The sequence below is a fragment of the Dendrobates tinctorius genome, unplaced genomic scaffold (assembly GCF_039654945.1).
Source record: "Dendrobates tinctorius isolate UK_male_01 unplaced genomic scaffold, ASM3965494v1 ptg000126l, whole genome shotgun sequence".
In the NCBI taxonomy this organism is placed as follows: domain Eukaryota; kingdom Metazoa; phylum Chordata; class Amphibia; order Anura; family Dendrobatidae; genus Dendrobates; species Dendrobates tinctorius.
In genome coordinates this window covers 4,881,225-4,898,262 of record NW_027361794.1, presented here as the reverse complement: position 1 = coordinate 4,898,262, position 17,038 = coordinate 4,881,225, and the positions used below count along the sequence as shown (strand labels likewise).

General features: G+C 44.5%; 2 protein-coding genes across 2 annotated transcripts in view; one reads left to right on the top strand and one right to left on the bottom strand.

Moving 5' to 3' along the window:
- LOC141047240 (uncharacterized) overlaps nucleotides 1-17,038 on the bottom strand; it is a 640,258-nt gene that overhangs the window by 560,110 nt on the left and 63,110 nt on the right. The gene's annotated exons all lie outside the window — the stretch shown is intronic.
- LOC141047223 (uncharacterized) overlaps nucleotides 1-17,038 on the top strand; it is a 50,669-nt gene that overhangs the window by 6,224 nt on the left and 27,407 nt on the right.

Below are 17,038 nucleotides of genomic sequence, written 5' to 3'. Positions count from 1 at the left end.
TGAGGCTATACACAGCAGTCTATATACATTATACAGTTGTTACTGTGACTGCTGTATATACATTATATAGGTGATACTGAGGCTATACACAGCAGTCTATATACATTATACAGGTGATAATGTGACTGCTATATATACATTATACAGGTGATACTGCGGTTATGCACAACAGTCTGTATACAATATACAGGTAATACTGTGACTTCTGTATATACATGATGCTTCTGCTACACACAAGTTTATATAAATCATACAGGTGTGACTGCTATATACACATTACACAAGTGATGCTGTGACTGCTGTAAACACATTATATAGTTATTACTGTGGCTATACACAGCAGTCTATATACAGGTGTTACTGTGACTTCTATATTTACTGTTAGGGTTGCGGATCGCACTAAATATAAAATATGAGAAAGTGCGATTGCAACCCGGGGTCCACCATGCAGAGGTGGTATATTGCTGCTAGGTAATGGCGGACGCTATATGGCAGTATAAAGGAAGAACACACGCGGGTTAATGTCACCCGGTGTGTACAGGGCGAACTCTGTTACCTCACAGAGCTGCACTACCGCAGAACATAAATGCCGGAGCCTGTTTAGCTCACAGAGCTCGGTAACGGAGTGCACAGAATGCGGTCACAGAACTCTGCCCCAAGGACACGGGGTCAGAGTCCTTCTGGACCTTCTGAGCGCGTGGCACCACACCTGCGGACGCCACTATAGACGCTGACTATGATGGAGTGTCGAGCACGTGCACCGTGGCATGCAGACCCACCGATGGACACTGTTGCCAGTCTCAGACTCTGCCTCTACCTACACCTAAGCCTGGGCGCTTAACAGGCTAGGCTGCACATCACATGCGTGCCAAGGGTAGGGGTTTCTTAATGAGTCATTCACCAGAGACATTCATACATGCAAACAACATTCACTCCTCAGTCTGGTAATGCAGTGTACACTAGCGCATGGCCGGGCGGCCATGCGAACCTATTATAGCCACGTCCTTCCGGGACCTTCCTGATGGTCCAATCCGAGCTGGAGAAGGACCTGAGCATGTGACCTCCGATCTCCAATGAGAGATCGTCCGACGGGAATGGTCAGTGGACCGTAAGGAGGACTTAGTCCCTGTAGTAGCTCGCTGCTGACCAGCATGCATTGCTATAGCTGTACCAGAGGTGGCAGCAGCAACCAAACCTACAGTGCTGGTCTGGGCAGAGCGCTGGGATTGACGAGTCTGCTGAGCCGCCTCCTCTGCGGCCGGAGAGGAATGGGAGACTGCCGAAAGCCTAACAATTTACATTATATAGGTTATGTTGCGGCTATACACAGTAGTTTATATGCATTATACAGGTGTTACTGTGACTTCTGCATATGCATTATATAGATGATGCTTCTGCTATACACAGCAGTTTATATACACTATACAGGTGATATTGTGACTGCTATATATACATTATATAGGTGATACTGCGACTATAAACAGCAGTCTATACATTATACAGGTGATACTGTTACTGCTATATATTATATACACTATATAGGTGATGCTGTGACTGCTGTGTATTTATATACAGTGGGGAAAAAAGTATTTGGTCATCCACCAATTGTGCAAGTTCTCCCACTTAAAAAGATAAGAGAGGCCTGTAATTGACCCCATACACACGCGGCTCTGCTCCGCACACCTCGCGCACCCGCGGCTCTGCTCACACCTCGTGCAGGACCTGTGATGAGGTCACAGGAGGGGAGGAGTCAGGGTCACATGATCAGGGGCCTCCGTGTCTGCACTCTGCTGTGCTGGTTGTCATGGTGCTGGATGAGGTAAAGTTTCTGTGTGGGGTCAGGAGTAGGGATGAGCGATATTGCCCGATATCGGATCGGAATTCCGATTTCCGATATCAATGCAAGTCAATGGGAGAAAAAATCGGAATTACAAAATGACCACTACAGTGCTAATAGGTGCTGTGAGGTAAAGTAACACTTATAGGGGCACTGAGTGAATTTACTGGTGAAAAATTTGAGGGTGCGCGATAGAACAGGCTGCACTAGGGGTCCTGCAGTCTGATGCGACTACAAAGACAGACCTAGTGGGTCATGCACTCCCCAAAAAAAGCACACAGGCGGTCTGCGCAGCGGAGGTGACTAAACTGTGCAAAGCGCACCCGAGCACCAGGAAAATTGAGGGATAAATGGGGGTAAGGGATTGGGGGGGAACCCCTCACTGAAAAATCCCTATATACAGTCATGGCCAAAAGTATTGACACCCCCGCAATTCTGTCAGATAATACTCAGTTTCTTCCTGAAAATGATTGCAAACACAAATTCTTTGGTAATATTATCTTCATTTAATTTGTCTTAAATGAAAAAACACAAAAGAGAATGAAGCAAAAAGCAAAACATTGATCATTTCACACAAAACTCCAAAAATGGGCCGGACAAAAGTATTGGCACCCTCAGCCTAATACTTGGTTGCACAACCTTTAGCCAAAATAACTGCGACCAACTGCTTCCGGTAACCATCAATGAGTTTCTTACAATGCTCTGCTGGAATTTTAGACCATTCTTCTTTGGCAAACTACTCCAGGTCCCTGATATTTGAAGGGTGCCTTCTCCAAACTGCCATTTTTAGATCTCTCCACAGGTGTTCTATGGGATTCAGGTCTGGACTCATTGCTGGCCACCATTTTCTAGTGCTTTTTGAAGTGTGTTTTGGGTTATTGTCCTGCTGGAAGACCTATGACTTCTGAGGTAGACCCAGCTTTCTCACACTGGGCCCTAAATTATGCTGCAAAATTTGTTGGTAGTCTTCTGACTTCATAATGCCATGCACACGGTCAAGCAGTCCAGGGCCAGAGGCAGCAAAGCAACCCCAAAACATCAGGGAACCTCCGCCATGTTTGACTGTAGGGACCGTGTACTTTTCTTTGAATGCCTCTTTTTTCTCCTGTAAACTCTATGTTGATGCTTTTGCCCTAAAAGCTCTACTTTTGTCTCATCTGACCAGAGAACATTCTTCCAAAATGTTTTAGGCTTTATCAGGTAAGTTTTGGCAAACTCCAGCCTGGCTTTTTTATGTCTCGGGGTAAGAAGTGAAGTCTTCCTGGGTCTCCTACCATACAGTCCCTTTTCATTCAGATGCCGACGGATAGTACGGGTTGACACCGTTGTACCCTCGGACTGCAGGGCAGCTTAAACTTGTTTGGATGTTAGTGGAGGTTCTTTATCTAACATCCGCACAATCTTGCGTTGAAATCTCTTGTCAATTTTTCTTTTCTGGCCACAACTAGAGAGGTTAGCCACAGTGCCATGGGCTTTAAACTTCTTGATGACACTGCGCACGGTAGACACAGGAACATTCAGGTCTTTGGAGATGGACTTGTAGCCTTGAGATTGCTCATGCTTCCTCACAATTTGGTTTCTCAAGTCCTCAGACAGTTCTTTGGTCTTCTTTCTTTTCTCCATGCTCAATGTGGTACACACAAGGACACAGGACAGAGGTTGCGTCAACTTTAATCCATGTCAACTGGCTGCAAGTGTGATTTAGTTATTGCCAACACCTGTTAGGTGCCACAGGTAAGTTATAGGTGCTGTAAATTAGAGAAGCGTCACATGATTTTTCGAACAGTGCCAATACTTTTGTCCACCCTCTTTTTTATGTTTGGTGTGGAATTATATCCAATTTGGCTTTAGGACAATTCTTTTTGTGTTTTTTCATTTAAGACAAATTAAATGAAGATAGTAATACCAAAGAATTTGTGTTTGCAATCATTTTCAGGAAGAAACTGAGTATTATCTGACAGAATTGCAGGGGTGTCAATACTTTTGGCCATGACTGTAGTATATAGCGTTCACCAAAATGTGCTGGATGGTGAAGCTACACTTTTAGAAAAATAGGGGAAGGGGATTTAAGTGATGAAAAGAAAAGGCAGTGAGACACACACCACACAGTGCTGCAGCAAGAGGAGCTGCAGCAGCTGCAGTGAATGTGCGCTGCACTCTCACTAAGCACCTCACTGAGAGCCTGCACAGCACAAGAAATGAAACTGAGCAGGGTCAGTGAGGAAAAAGACTGCTTCTGTAACACACAGGGGCTGCTACAGTCGCTGAAAAACAATTTCTATCGCTATTAGATCCGAGATCTCTCCCTATCTCCAACAGCAACCTATCCCTATCTGCTTTCACAGTAGAGTGAGGCTGAAATGGCAGGCGCAGCCTTTTATACTGCCTGATCACCCCATCCATCCAGCCAATCGCAGCGCAGCCCCTAGCTAGCAAGTTTGGATGCCTCCTACCAAGCTTAGGGGAGTTACACAATGTTGTCAGCAATTCTTCAGCTCCTGATTGGCTCCACGGAGCGCTCAGAGGCTGAAGGATTATGGGATTTCCGATGTGACAAAAATATCGGAATCAGAAATCGGAATTCCGATATCGCAACTATCGGGCCGATTTCCAATATTTCAATATCGGAAAGCTCACCCCTAGTCAGGAGGGGTTTACAGGGTGGATGTAGCAGATGCAGAGCTGTGTGTGTACGGAGCGGAGCCGCGTGTGTACGAGGTGTACGGAGCGGAGCCGCGTGTGTACGAGGTGTACGGAGCGGAGCCGCGTGTGTACGAGGTGTACGGAGCGGAGCCGCGTGTGTACGAGGTGTACGGAGCGGAGCCGCGTGTGTACGAGGTGTACGGAGCGGAGCCGCGTGTGTGTGTACGAGGTGTACGGAGCGGAGCCGCGTGTGTGTGTACGAGGTGTACGGAGCGGAGCCGCGTGTGTGTGTACGAGGTGTATGGAGCGGAGCCGCGTGTGTGCGGAGCCGCGTGTGTACGAGGTGCACGGAGCAGAGCCGCGTGTGTACGAGGTGTACGGAGCAGAGCCGTGTGTGTGTGTACGGAGCGGAGCCGCGTGTGTACGAGGTGTATGGAGCGGAGCCGCGTGTGTACGGAGCGGAGCCGAGTGTGTACGAGGCATTCAAAGCTGGCTTTTCCCAAGGACACAGGAGTACACGGCGGAGCCCTGAGGAGCACTTTAAAACTCGCACATGATGTTCCACCGTAAGTGATGTGTTGGAAACTGACTAGAAATGAGATAATTTCATGAGGAGATTGTGACGGAACCATGGAGGCACGTCAGGGAATACTTCAGATCCATCACCAGGTGCTCCTCCGAAAGCGGGATCACCTTGGAATCGGGGATGCCGGCCATGTGAGCGGATCATGATATGTCCTGCATCGGGAGGCTCAGGTGGGCATTAAAATGGGAGCCGGGCTGCTATAGTAACTTTATAGAATCTTTCTTTATTTCTTTCTCTCTCTAATTTTTCTTTTTTCTTTCTCTCTGTTCTTTCTTTCCCCTCTTTCTTTCTCCTTTCTTTCTTTCTTTCTTTCTTTTTTCTTTCTGTTCTTTCTTTTTCTTTCTTTCTTTACTTCTTTCTCTCTCTGTTCTTTCTGTCTGTTCTTTCTTTCTTTCTTTCCCCTCTTTCTTTCTCTGTATCTCTATTCTTTCTTTTCCCTCTTTCTTTCCCCTCTTGCTTTCTCTCTATCGCTCTGTTCTTTCTTTCTGTTCTTTATTTCTTTTTCCTCTTTCTTTCTCTCTCTCTCTCTTCTCTTTCCCCTTTCGCTCTCCCTCTGTTCTTTTTTTCTGTCCCCTCTTTCTTTCCCCTTCTTTCTTTCTTTCTTTCTTTCTTTCTTTCTTTCTTTCTTTCTTTCTTTCTTTCTTTCTCTCTCTCTCTCTGGTCTTTCTGTCTCTCTGGTCTTTCTTTCCCCTCTTTCTTTCTCTCTATCTCTCTGTTCTTTCTTTCTTTCTCCCTCTCTCTGTTCTTTCTTTCTTTCTCTCTGTTCTTTCTATCTTTCCCCTATTTCTTTCTTACTTACCTTTCTTTCTTTTTTCTTGTCTTTCGTTCTCTCTGTTCTTTCTTTCCCCTCTTTCTTTTTTTCTGTCTTTCTTTCTCTCTCTCTATTCTTTCCCCTTTCTTTCTTTCTCCTTTCTTTTTCTTTCCCCTTTCTTTTTTTCTTTCTTTCTCTCTCTCTGTTCTTTCTCTTTTTTTTTTTTTTCTTCTTTCTTCTTTCTCTCTGTTCTTTGTCTCTCTCTGTTCTTTCTTTCTTTCCCCTCTTTCTTTCTTTCCTTCTCTGTTCTTTCTTTTTGCTCTTTCCCCTCTTGCTTTCTCTGTCGCTCTGTTCAATCTTTCTTTCTTTCTTTTCTTCTTTCTTTCTCTTTCTCTCTCTATTCTTTCTTTCTTTCTTCCCCTTTCTCTCTCTGTTGTTTTTCTTTCTTTCGCTCTCCCTCTGTTCTTTTTTTCTTTCCCCTCTTTCTTTCTCTTTCTTTTTCTTTCCCCTTTCTTTTTTCTTTCTTTCTCTCTGTTTTTTTGCTTTCTTTATTTACTTTCTCTTTCTTTTTCTTTCCCCTTTCTTTTTTCTTTCTCTGTTCTTTTTCTTTCTTTACTTCTTTCTCTCTCTCTGTTCTTTCTGTCTCTCTCTCTCTGTTCTTCCTTTCCCCTCTTTCTTTCTCTCTCTGTTCTTTCTTTTTTTCCTCTTTCTTTTTCTTTCTTTCTCTCTGTTCTTTATTTCCCCTCTTGCTTTCGCTCTACCGCTCTGTTCTTTCTTTCTTTCCCCTCTTTCTTTCTTTCTTTCTTTCCCCTCTGTCGTTTTTTCGCTCTCCCTCTGTTCTTTTTTTCTTTCCCCTCTTTCTTTCTCTTTCTTTTTCTTTCCCCTTTCTTTTTTCTTTCTTTCTCTCTGTTTTTTTGCTTTCTTTATTTACTTTCTCTTTCTTTTTCTTTTTCTTTCCCCTTTCTTTTTTCTTTCTCTGTTCTTTTTCTTTCTTTACTTCTTTCTCTCTCTCTGTTCTTCCTTTCCCCTCTTTCTTTCTCTCTCTGTTCTTTCTTTTTTTCCTCTTTCTTTTTCTTTCTTTCTCTCTGTTCTTTATTTCCTCTCTTGCTTTCGCTCTACCGCTCTGTTCTTTCTTTCTTTCCCCTCTTTCTTTCTTTCTTTCTTTCTTTCCCCTCTGTCGTTTTTTCGCTCTCCCTCTGTTCTTTTTTTTTTCTGTCCCCTCTTTCTTTCGCTCTCTGTTCTTTCTTTCCCCTCTTTCTTTCTCTCTATCTCTGTTCTTTCTTTCTTTCTTTTTTTTCTGTCTTTTTCTTTCTTTCCCCTCTTTCTTTCTTTCACTCTCCCTCTGTTCTTTTTTTGTCCCCTCTTTCTTTCTTTCTTTCTTTCTTTCTTTCTTTATCTGTTCTCGCTCTGTGTTCTTTCTTTCTTTCCCCTCTTTCTTTCTTTCCCCTCTTTCTTTCTTTCCCCTCTTTCTTTCTTTCCCCTCTTTCTTTCTTTCCCCTCTTTCTTTCTTTCCCCTCTTTCTTTCTTTCCCCTCTTTCTTTCTTTCCCCTCTCTCTCTGTGGTTTTTTTTTTCTGTCTTCTTTCTTACTCTGTTCTTTCTTTTTTTACCCTCTTTCTTTCTCTCTGTTCTTTTTTTCCCTCTCTTTATTACTTTCTCTCTCTCTGTTCTTTCTTTCGCTCTCTCTGTTCTCTTTCCCCTCTTTATGTCTTTCTATTTCTTTCCCCTTTCTTTCTCTCTCTTCTTCTCTCTCGCTCTCCTTTCTTTCTCTCTGTTTTCTTTTTTTCTCTGTTTTCTTTCTTTCCTTTCCTCAGTACCTGTCAGTGTGCCCATAATGCCAGTGTCACGCCGCGCTCACCTGGGGGCGGGACCTCGGCCCCGACGTCATCTCTTCCGGAGCCGCGGTCACTCCGGGGGTCCCGCCGGGTGCGCACGCGCACCTCTTGTACCTAGGTCCCTGTCTCTTTCATGTTATGTCTGCGCTTGCGCGCTTTTCTCAGTTCGGTCTCCAGGTCAGTCCTCTCTATGGTACTGGAGGACTTGACCTGGAAGCTCTCGTGATCATGTGCTATATCAGGCTACCTCTTCCTAGGGGAGGTGCCTGATTACTGTTGTGCTTCCTGGCTTGGTCTGCCGTGTCCCTGCCTGGCTGTGCGCTGTATTCGGGTCCCCTGCCTTGCACTCTGTTGTGCCTCTTGGCACACGCTCTGAACCTGCACTCTGCCTTGTACTCGGTTGTGCCTCCTTGCACATGCTCTGACCCTGTGCTCTGTCTTGTACTTAGTTGTACTTAGTTGTGCCTCCTGGCACACACTCTGATCCTGTGCTCTGTCTTATACTCAGTTGTGCCTCCTGGCACATGCTCTGATCCTGTACTCTCTTACTCAGTTGTGCCTCCTGGCACACGTTCCAATCCTGCACTCTGTCTTATGCTCAGTTGTCCCCTCTGGCACACACCCTGCTCCTGTACTGTTACACCTCCTGGCACACCTGCTGCCTGACTCAGTGCTCTGACGTGCTCCTTGCACGCATCCTGCTTCACTCACACCCGAACGTACGAAGTCTCTGTATACCACGTGTTCCCTTGTCCACGCTTTACACGTTCCTGCAGACACACCCACTCGTGTCTCCTGTGAGCCGGCCGCCTGGTGCCAGCAGTCGTGGAACCTCACCCCCTGGGGCTTGCCCCTGACACTCCCTGTATAGGGGGTGGTCTTCACTAGGTCAGCTCGCCCTGGGAGGGTTGGTGCCACGACCCAGAGGGTCCACTCCAGGAGTCGTCACAGCCAGCCACTGTGCCCTCAGTACCTGTCAACCACACCCATTTAGCACTGGTGATCAGCAGTGCTAAATGGGTGTGGTTGGGCGTGACTAGCTGTGAAATGGGTGTGGTCGGGGCATGGCCTAAAATTTGCTGTAGCCTTTGTCCCTCTTTCCCTTCTTCAAAAGTTGGGAGGTATGGATACATACAACACAGTGTTATGCCCCCTTTATGCCCCTTATGGAGTGTGTATGATGCCCCCCACACAGTATAATGTTCCCACAGGACCGCTATCCCCTCACACACAATATAATGTTCCCACAGCACCGCCATCCCCTCACACACAATATAATGTTCCCACAGTACTGCCATCCCCTACACACAGTAAAATGTTCCCACAGTACTGTCATCCCCCTCACACACAGTATGTTTCCACAGTACCGCCATCCCTCCACACACAATATAATGTTCCCATAGGACCGCTATCCCCCTACACACAATATAATGTTCCCTCTGTACCGCTATTCCGCATAAACAGTATAATGCTCCCACAGTACCATCATTCCGCACTCACAGTTTTATGTTCCTACAGTACCGTCATTCCCCCCCCCCCCCAATCATATCATTTTCTCAGGGTACCGCTTGAGGTCCTGCAGTTGGAATAAATTGCAAGGTTTTATAGTTGAAGTAATCCTGCTGGAACATGGTTTTACCTTTACCTGCTCCAATACAGGTATACCCTCGATCATGTATACAGGCCTTACTAGATATCGAGGTTTTCTACAGTAATATGTGGATGGTTTCAGAGGAGTAAGACAGTTTTTTGAAATCGAGATCAATAGAGTGTAGCAGACACAATGACGACATGGAGGATCTTGTAAAATTGACTCTTACTCATAACTTCTTTCTTTTTAATAATAATAATAATAATCTTTATACACTGTGTTCCAAATTATTATGCAAAAAGAGTTTAGGAGTGATAAGGTTAGAATTTTTTTGTTTGTCATTTAAACTCATTGATGGTGATGTGTGTCAGGGCTCTTTATATCACTGAAAGCAATTGCAGATACCTGTGCAAATTAGTTTGGCAGGTGTGTCCAAATGAAGACAAGACTACTTAAGAAGGCTGTTCCACATTATTAAGCAGCCTACATTTTTTGCCAAAATGGGAAAGAAAAAGGATGTGTCGGCTGCTGAGAAGCAACAAATTGTGGAGTATTTAGGTCAAGGCATGACTACAATCAACATTGCCAAGACACTTCATCGTGATCATCGCACAATCAAGAAGTATGTAGCTGATTCCCAGCACACACATGTGCGTGCTGATAAGGAAAAATTGAGGACTCTTTCCAACAGGCAATTGCATCAGGTTAAAAGAGCAGCTGCAAAAATGCCTTGTCATAGCAGCAGACAAGTTTTTGAAGCTGCTGGTGCCTCCAACGTCCCCCGAACAACAAGATGCAGGGTCCCTCAGAGGTTTGCAGCTGTGCGTAAGCCATCCTGTCGACCACCTCTATCCACTGCACACAAGCAGAAACGGCTCCAGTGGGCCAAACAATACATGAAGACTGACTTCCAAACTGTTTTGTTCACCGATGAGTGCCGTGCAACGCTCGATGGTCCAGATGGATGGAATGGAGGATAGCTGGTTGATGGACACCCCATGAAAACACGGCTATGGCGCCAACAAGGAGGAGGTGGAGTAATGTTTTGGGCTGGAATCATGGGGAGAGACATTGTCGGCCCCTTTAGGATCCCTGAAGGGGTAAAGATGAACTCCATAATCTATGTGGAGTTTCTAAAACAGCACTTCCTGCCATGGTTCAAGAGGAGGAACCGTGCTTTCTGCAGCAAGATCATTTTCATGCATGATAATGCACCGTCTCATGCTGCAAATAACACATCTGCCTCTCTGGCTGCTATGGGCATAAAAGAGGACAATCTTATAGTGTGGCCACCATCTTCCCCTGACCTCAACCCCATTGAGAACCTCTGGAGCATCATCAAAAGGAGTGTCTATGATGGCGGGAGGCAGTTCACATCTAAGCAACAGCTCTGGGAGGGGATTCTGTCCACATGAAAAACAATTGAAGCACAACCTATCCAAAAACTGACAAATTCAATGGACGAGAGAGTTCAGAAGCGTCTTTCCAACAAGGGGTCCTATGTGCAAATGTAACATCACCTAGAATAAAGTTTTGACTTCAAAACTGTTTGATTTCATTTTGTAATAAGCTAATAATGCTTATAACTTCACAATTGACCATTTTTTTGTTCAAAATAAAAAGGTTGAAAACTCTGCTGTGCATAATAATTTGGAACATGCATTTTGAGTGTTTCTTATTTTTAAAAATATACTGTTTTCATAGGCAGTTTGTTCAAAAACATTGCAATTATACTAGAATATTAGATGACTGGAAAATAACAATGACTGCAATTCCTATAGGTAATTTAGAGAAAATATGAGGAAATATTGTTTGCATAATAATTTGGAACACAGTGTATAGCGCCAACATATTCCGCAGCGCTTTACAGTTTAACAGTTTCAAAACACAAGTCATAAGTAACAATGTTAACAATACAATAATTAAAGCAAAATAAGACGACCCTGCTCGTGAGAGCATACAATCTACAATGAGGTGAGGGAGATACAGAGTACAGGTGTGTATTTACAATGGTGTATTTACAATGATGGTCCAGCCGTCTTGAGGGAGTGAAGGATGGAAGGAAATGGTGAGTGGGCTATACACGCACACTTACACATAGAATGACTTTGATTAGTGAACGTGATAAGCCGCTCTGAACAAATGTGTTTTTGAGGGAGCGCCTAAAAGTTTGCAAATTGTGGTTAGTCCTAATTTCTTTGGGTACAGCATTCCAGAGGATAGGAGCAGCACGGGAGAAGTCTTGGAGTCGGGAGTGGGAGGTACGGATTAGTGCAGAGGTTAGTCGAAAGTCGTTTGCAGAACGCAGCGATCGGTTATGCCGATAGACAGAAATGAGGGAGGATATGTACGGAGGTGCTGCACCGTGGAGAGCTTCGTGGGTGATAACAAATACTTTGAATTGGATCCTATAATGAATGGGCAGCCAGTGTAATGACTGACGAAGAGCGGACACGTCCGAGTACCGATTAGCCAGATGGACGACCCTGGCTGATGCATTAAGTATGGACTGGAGAGGGGATAGTCGAGTGACGGGGAGGCCAATTACTGGAGCATTGCAGTAATCCAGGCGGGAGTGGATCAATGCTACAGTGAGGGTTTTTTGTTGTTTCCATGGTGAGAAAAGGGCGGATTCTAGAGATGTTGTTTAGGTGTAAGCGGCAAGAGTGGGCAAGAGATTGTATATGGGATGTGAAGGAGAGATTGGTGTGAAACATAACACCCAGACCGCGTGCTTGCTGCCAGGGTGTTATTGTGGTACCACCCACGGAGAGGGAAATGTCAGATTTAGGGAGGTTAGTAGACGGCGGGAGCAGAAGAAGTTCAGTTTTGGAGAGGTTGAGTTTCAGATAGAGAGTGGACATGATATTGGAGACTGCGGACAGACAGTCACTGGCGTTCTGTAGTACAGAGGGGGTAAGATCGGGGGAAGACGTATATAGTTGTGTGTCATCAGCATAAAGATGGTACCGAAAGCCAAATCTGCTGATGGTCTGTCCAATTGGGGCTGTGTAGAGAGAGAAGAGAAGGGGGCCAAGGACTGAGCCCTGAGGTACCCCGGCAGCAAGAGGAAGAGGAGATGAAGTGGAGCCAGAGAACAAAACACTGAAGGAGCGGTCAGAGAGATAGGAAGAGAACCAGGAGAGAGCAGTGTCCTTAATGCCTAGTGACTGGAGCCTAGAGAGTAGGAGATTGTGGTCAAGAAGAATGAGCAGAAAGTGGTCACTGTTACGTTTTGCTGTCAGAAGGTCATTGGTCACTTTAATGAGTGCAGTTTCAGTCGAATGTAGGGGGCGGAATCCGGACTGTGAAGGGTCTAGAAGGGAGTGAGTGGAGAGGTAACAGGTAAGGCGGGAGTAAACAAGGCGCTCCAAAAGTTTAGAGATGAAGGGGAGATTGGAGACTGGTCTGTAGTTGTTTGTGCAGGATTGGTCGAGAGCGGGTTTCTTTAGTAATGGAGTAACGATGGCGTGTATGACTCGTGTATAAGCCAAGAGGGTCTTTTTCAACCCAAAAAAGGGGCTGAAAACTCGGCTTACACACGAGTATATACGGTAAGTGAGAAATACTGACCTTTGGTCTATCTGGTTGCAGACTTGAATTGATATGGTGTGTGCCAGGAGGGAGACATCAGATAGAATGTTCTTAAGGAAAGCAAAGATATAATGGTAGTGGGAATCTGGATATCAGACAGGGAGCATAGCGGAGACAAAGAGCAGGTTGAGGTCCTTAGCTCATGCCAGTAGGCCTACTTAAAAAAATACTGGTACATTGACCTGGGAGAGAGGGGACAGGAGGCCAAATTAAAGGGGATTAAGTATTCTTTATCTCAGCGATCAGCAAATTGTCTATACTAGAGAGAGAGCTACATTGTCGCCAAGCTGGGACACAAGTTCTCCTATGGCGAGCTGAAGATGCATTGCCACAGCAAGAAGTGTGTGGCCCTCATCGAATGGACTTTGAAGAGTACTAGTGAGGAATCGTACCGCTGCACCTCAGCCAATGAGGTCTTCACAAGTCAACTCGTAGCTCTGAGGGACCGTAGTGACACATCTCAGCCTGTATGGTCCCCACAGGGGATGATGGGCCTTCCCATAATGGTTTGCTGGACTGTTGTAGCTTGTAACAAGTTATGTACCACCACATGTAACCGGACAGTTGCTGACTCTGCATAATGCAGGAAAGCATTTTGTAGAATGCTGTTCCTGCTATCTCATGTATATACTTCTCATCAAGTTTTTAATTGGAGGAAAAAAATTTGGGGGCGTTTGGTCTCCCTAATTCATCTCCATGCCATCTGGTCTGGGCCACCCAAGTACAACGGCAGCATGTGGTTTGCAGAGTTCGGATATATAACTCCACCAAATATATATACATTTGTGGCCAAAAGTATTGACACCCCTGCAATTCCGTCAGATAATACTCAGTTTCTTCCTGAAAATGATTGCAAACACAAATTCTTTGTTATTATCTTCATTTAATTTGTCTTAAATGAAAAAACACAAAAAGAATTGTCCTAAAGCCAAATTGGATATAATTCCACACCAAGCATAAAAAAGAGGGTGGACAAAAGTATTGGCACTGTTCGAAAAATCATGTGATGCTTCTCTAATTTGTGTAATTAACAGCACCTGTAACTTACCTGTGGCACCTAACAGGTGTTGGCAATAACTAAATCACACTTGCAGCCAGTTGACATGGATTAAAGTTGACTCAACCTCTGTCCTGTGCCCTTGTGTGTACCACATTGAGCATGGAGAAAAGAAATGAGACCAAAGAACTGTCTGAGGACTTGAGAAACCAAATTGTTAGGAAGCATGAGCAATCTCAAGGCTACAAGTCCATCTCCAAAGCCCTGAATGTTCCTGTGTCTACCGTGTGCAGTGTCATCAAGAAGTTTAAAGCCCATGGAGCTGTGGCTAACCTCCCTAGATGTGGACAGAAAAGAAAAATTGACAAGAGATTTCAACGCAAGATTGTGCAGATGTTGGATAAAGAACCTCGACTAACATCCAAACAAGTTCAAGCTGCCCTGCAGTCCGAGGGTACAACAGTGTCAACCCATAGTCTCCGTCGGCGTCTGAATGAAAAGGGACTGTATGGTAGGAGACCCAGGAAGACTCCACTTTGTACCCCGAGACATAAAAAAGCCAGGCTGGAGTTTGCCAAAACTTACCTGAAAAAGCCTAAAACGTTTTGGAAGAATGTTCTGTGGTCAGATGAGACAAAAGTAGAGCTTTTTGGGCAAAGGCATCAACATAGAGCTTACAGGAGGAAAAAAACGAGGCATTCAAAGAAAAGAACACGGTCCCTACAGTCAAACATGGCGGAGGTTCCCTGATGTTTTGGGGTTGCTTTGCTGCCTCTGGCACTGGACTGCTTGACCATGTGCATGGCATTATGAAGTCTGAAGATTATCAACAAATTTTGCAGCATAATGTAGGGCCCAGTGTGAGAAAGCTGGGTCTCCCTCTGAGGTCATGGGTCTTCCAGCAGGACAATGACTCAAAACACACTTCAAAAAGCACTAGAAAATGGTTTGAGAGAAAGCACTGGAGACTTCTAAGGTGGCCAGCAATGAGTCCAGACCTGAATCCCATAGAACACCTGTGGAGAGATCTAAAAATTGCAGTTTGGAGAAGACACTCTTCAAATATCAGGGACCTGGAGCAGTTTGCCAAAGAAAAATGGTCTAAAATTTCAGCAGAGCATTGTAAGAAACTCATTGATGGTTACCGGAAGCGGTTGGTCGCAGTTATTTTGGCTAAAGGTTGTGCAACCAAGTATTAGGCTGAGGGTGCCAATACTTTTGTCTGGCCCATTTTTGGAGTTTTGTGTGAAATGATCAATGTTTTGATTCATTCTCTTTTGTGTTTTTTCATTTAAGACACATTAAATGAAGATAATACCAAAGAATTTGTGTTTGCAATCATTTTCAGGAAGAAACTGAGTATTATCTGACAGAATTGCATGGGGTGTCAATACTTTTGGCCACAACTGTATAGTGGGTATGGAAAGTATTCAGACCCCTTTACATCTTTCACTCTTTGTTTCATTGCAACCATTTGGTGAATTAAAAAAAAATCATTTTTTTCTCAATGTACACGCTGCACCCCATCTTGACTGAAAAAAACAGATGTAGAAATTTTTGCAAATTTATTAAAAAAGAATAACTGAAATATCACATGGTCATAAGTATTCAGAGCCTTTGCTCAGTATTGAGTAGAAGCACCCTTTTGAGCTAGTACAGCCATGAGTCTTCTTGGGAATGATCCAACAAGTTTTTCACATCTGGATTTGGGGAGCCTCTGCATTCTTCCTTGCGGATCCTCTCCAGTTCTGTCAGGTTGGATGGTGAACGCTGGTGGACAGTCAATCTCGGGTCTCTCCAGTGATGCTCAATTGGGTTTAGGTCAGGATTCTAGTTGGGCCACTCAAGAATGGTCACAGAGTTGTTCTAACACCACTCCTTTGTTATTTTAGCTGAGTGCTTAGGATCATTGTCTTGTTGGAAGGTGAACCTTCGGCCAAGTCTGAGGTCCAGAACAATCTGGAAGAGGTTTTCATCCAAGACTTCTCTGTACTTGGCCGCATTCATCTTTCCTTCAATTGCAACCAGTCATCCTGTCCCAGCAGCTGAAAAACAGCACCATAGCTTGATTCTGCCACCACCATGTTTCACTGTTGGGATTGTATTGGGCAGGTGATAAGCAGTGCCTGGTTTTCTCCACATATACCGCTTAGAATTATCACCAAAAAGTTCTATCTTCATCCTATCAGACAAGAGAATCTTATTTCTCATAACCTGGGAGTCCTTCATGTGTTTTTTAGCCAACTGTATGCGGGCTTTCATATGTCTTGCATTGAAGAGAGCCTTCCATTGGGTCACTCTGCCATGAAGGCCCGACTGGTGAAGGGCTGCAGTGATAGTTGACTTTGTGGAACTTTCTCCCATCTCCCTCCTGCATTTATGGAGCTCAGCCACAGTGATCTTTGGGTTCTTCTTTACCTCTCTAACCAAGGCTCTTCTCCCATGATTGCTCAGTTTGGCTGGATGGCCAGATCTAGGAATACTTCTCGTGGTCCCAAACTTCTTCCATTTAAGCATTATGGAGGCCACTGTGCTCTTAGGAACCTTGAGTACTGCAGAAATTCTTTTGGTACCTTGGCCAGATCTGTACCTTGGCACAATTCTGTCTGAGCTCCTTGGTCAGTTCCTTTCACTTCATGATTCTCATTTGGTCTGACATGCACTATGAGCTGAAAAATTTAAAGGGGTCTGCATACTTTCCGTACTCACTGTATATATAATATTATTTTCCTTTTGAGGTTGGTGGGATCTGTGATTTCTATCTATCTACTCCACTGTGTATAGGATAATAGAGTATAATAAATTTATGGATATGACTTAACTTACATTGTGCAGTGACTCTGTTTTCTCAATTGTCGCTATAACCATGATTTTTTTTTTTTTTTTTAATTTTAAACCTTTTTTAAACTTTTTTTTTAAACACCTCTGATTAGAGCGATCATACAACACACAAGCCTCTGATGGCTCCGGTGATGCACTGTACTGCTGTAGTGCTGTGTATCATCACTACCTGCCAGTGTAATACTAACGGCCCCATACACATGAGATAAGTGTTGGCTGAACGGTCATTTGGCAGACGGCTATCTCTCCCGACTCCCCCAGACACACAAATATTCTAGCTTTCCTGTGGCCTCCACACTCCTCACTCAACACTCGCCTCCACACTCCTCTAGGGGATGATTATCTACAGGAAGAACAAACGGATT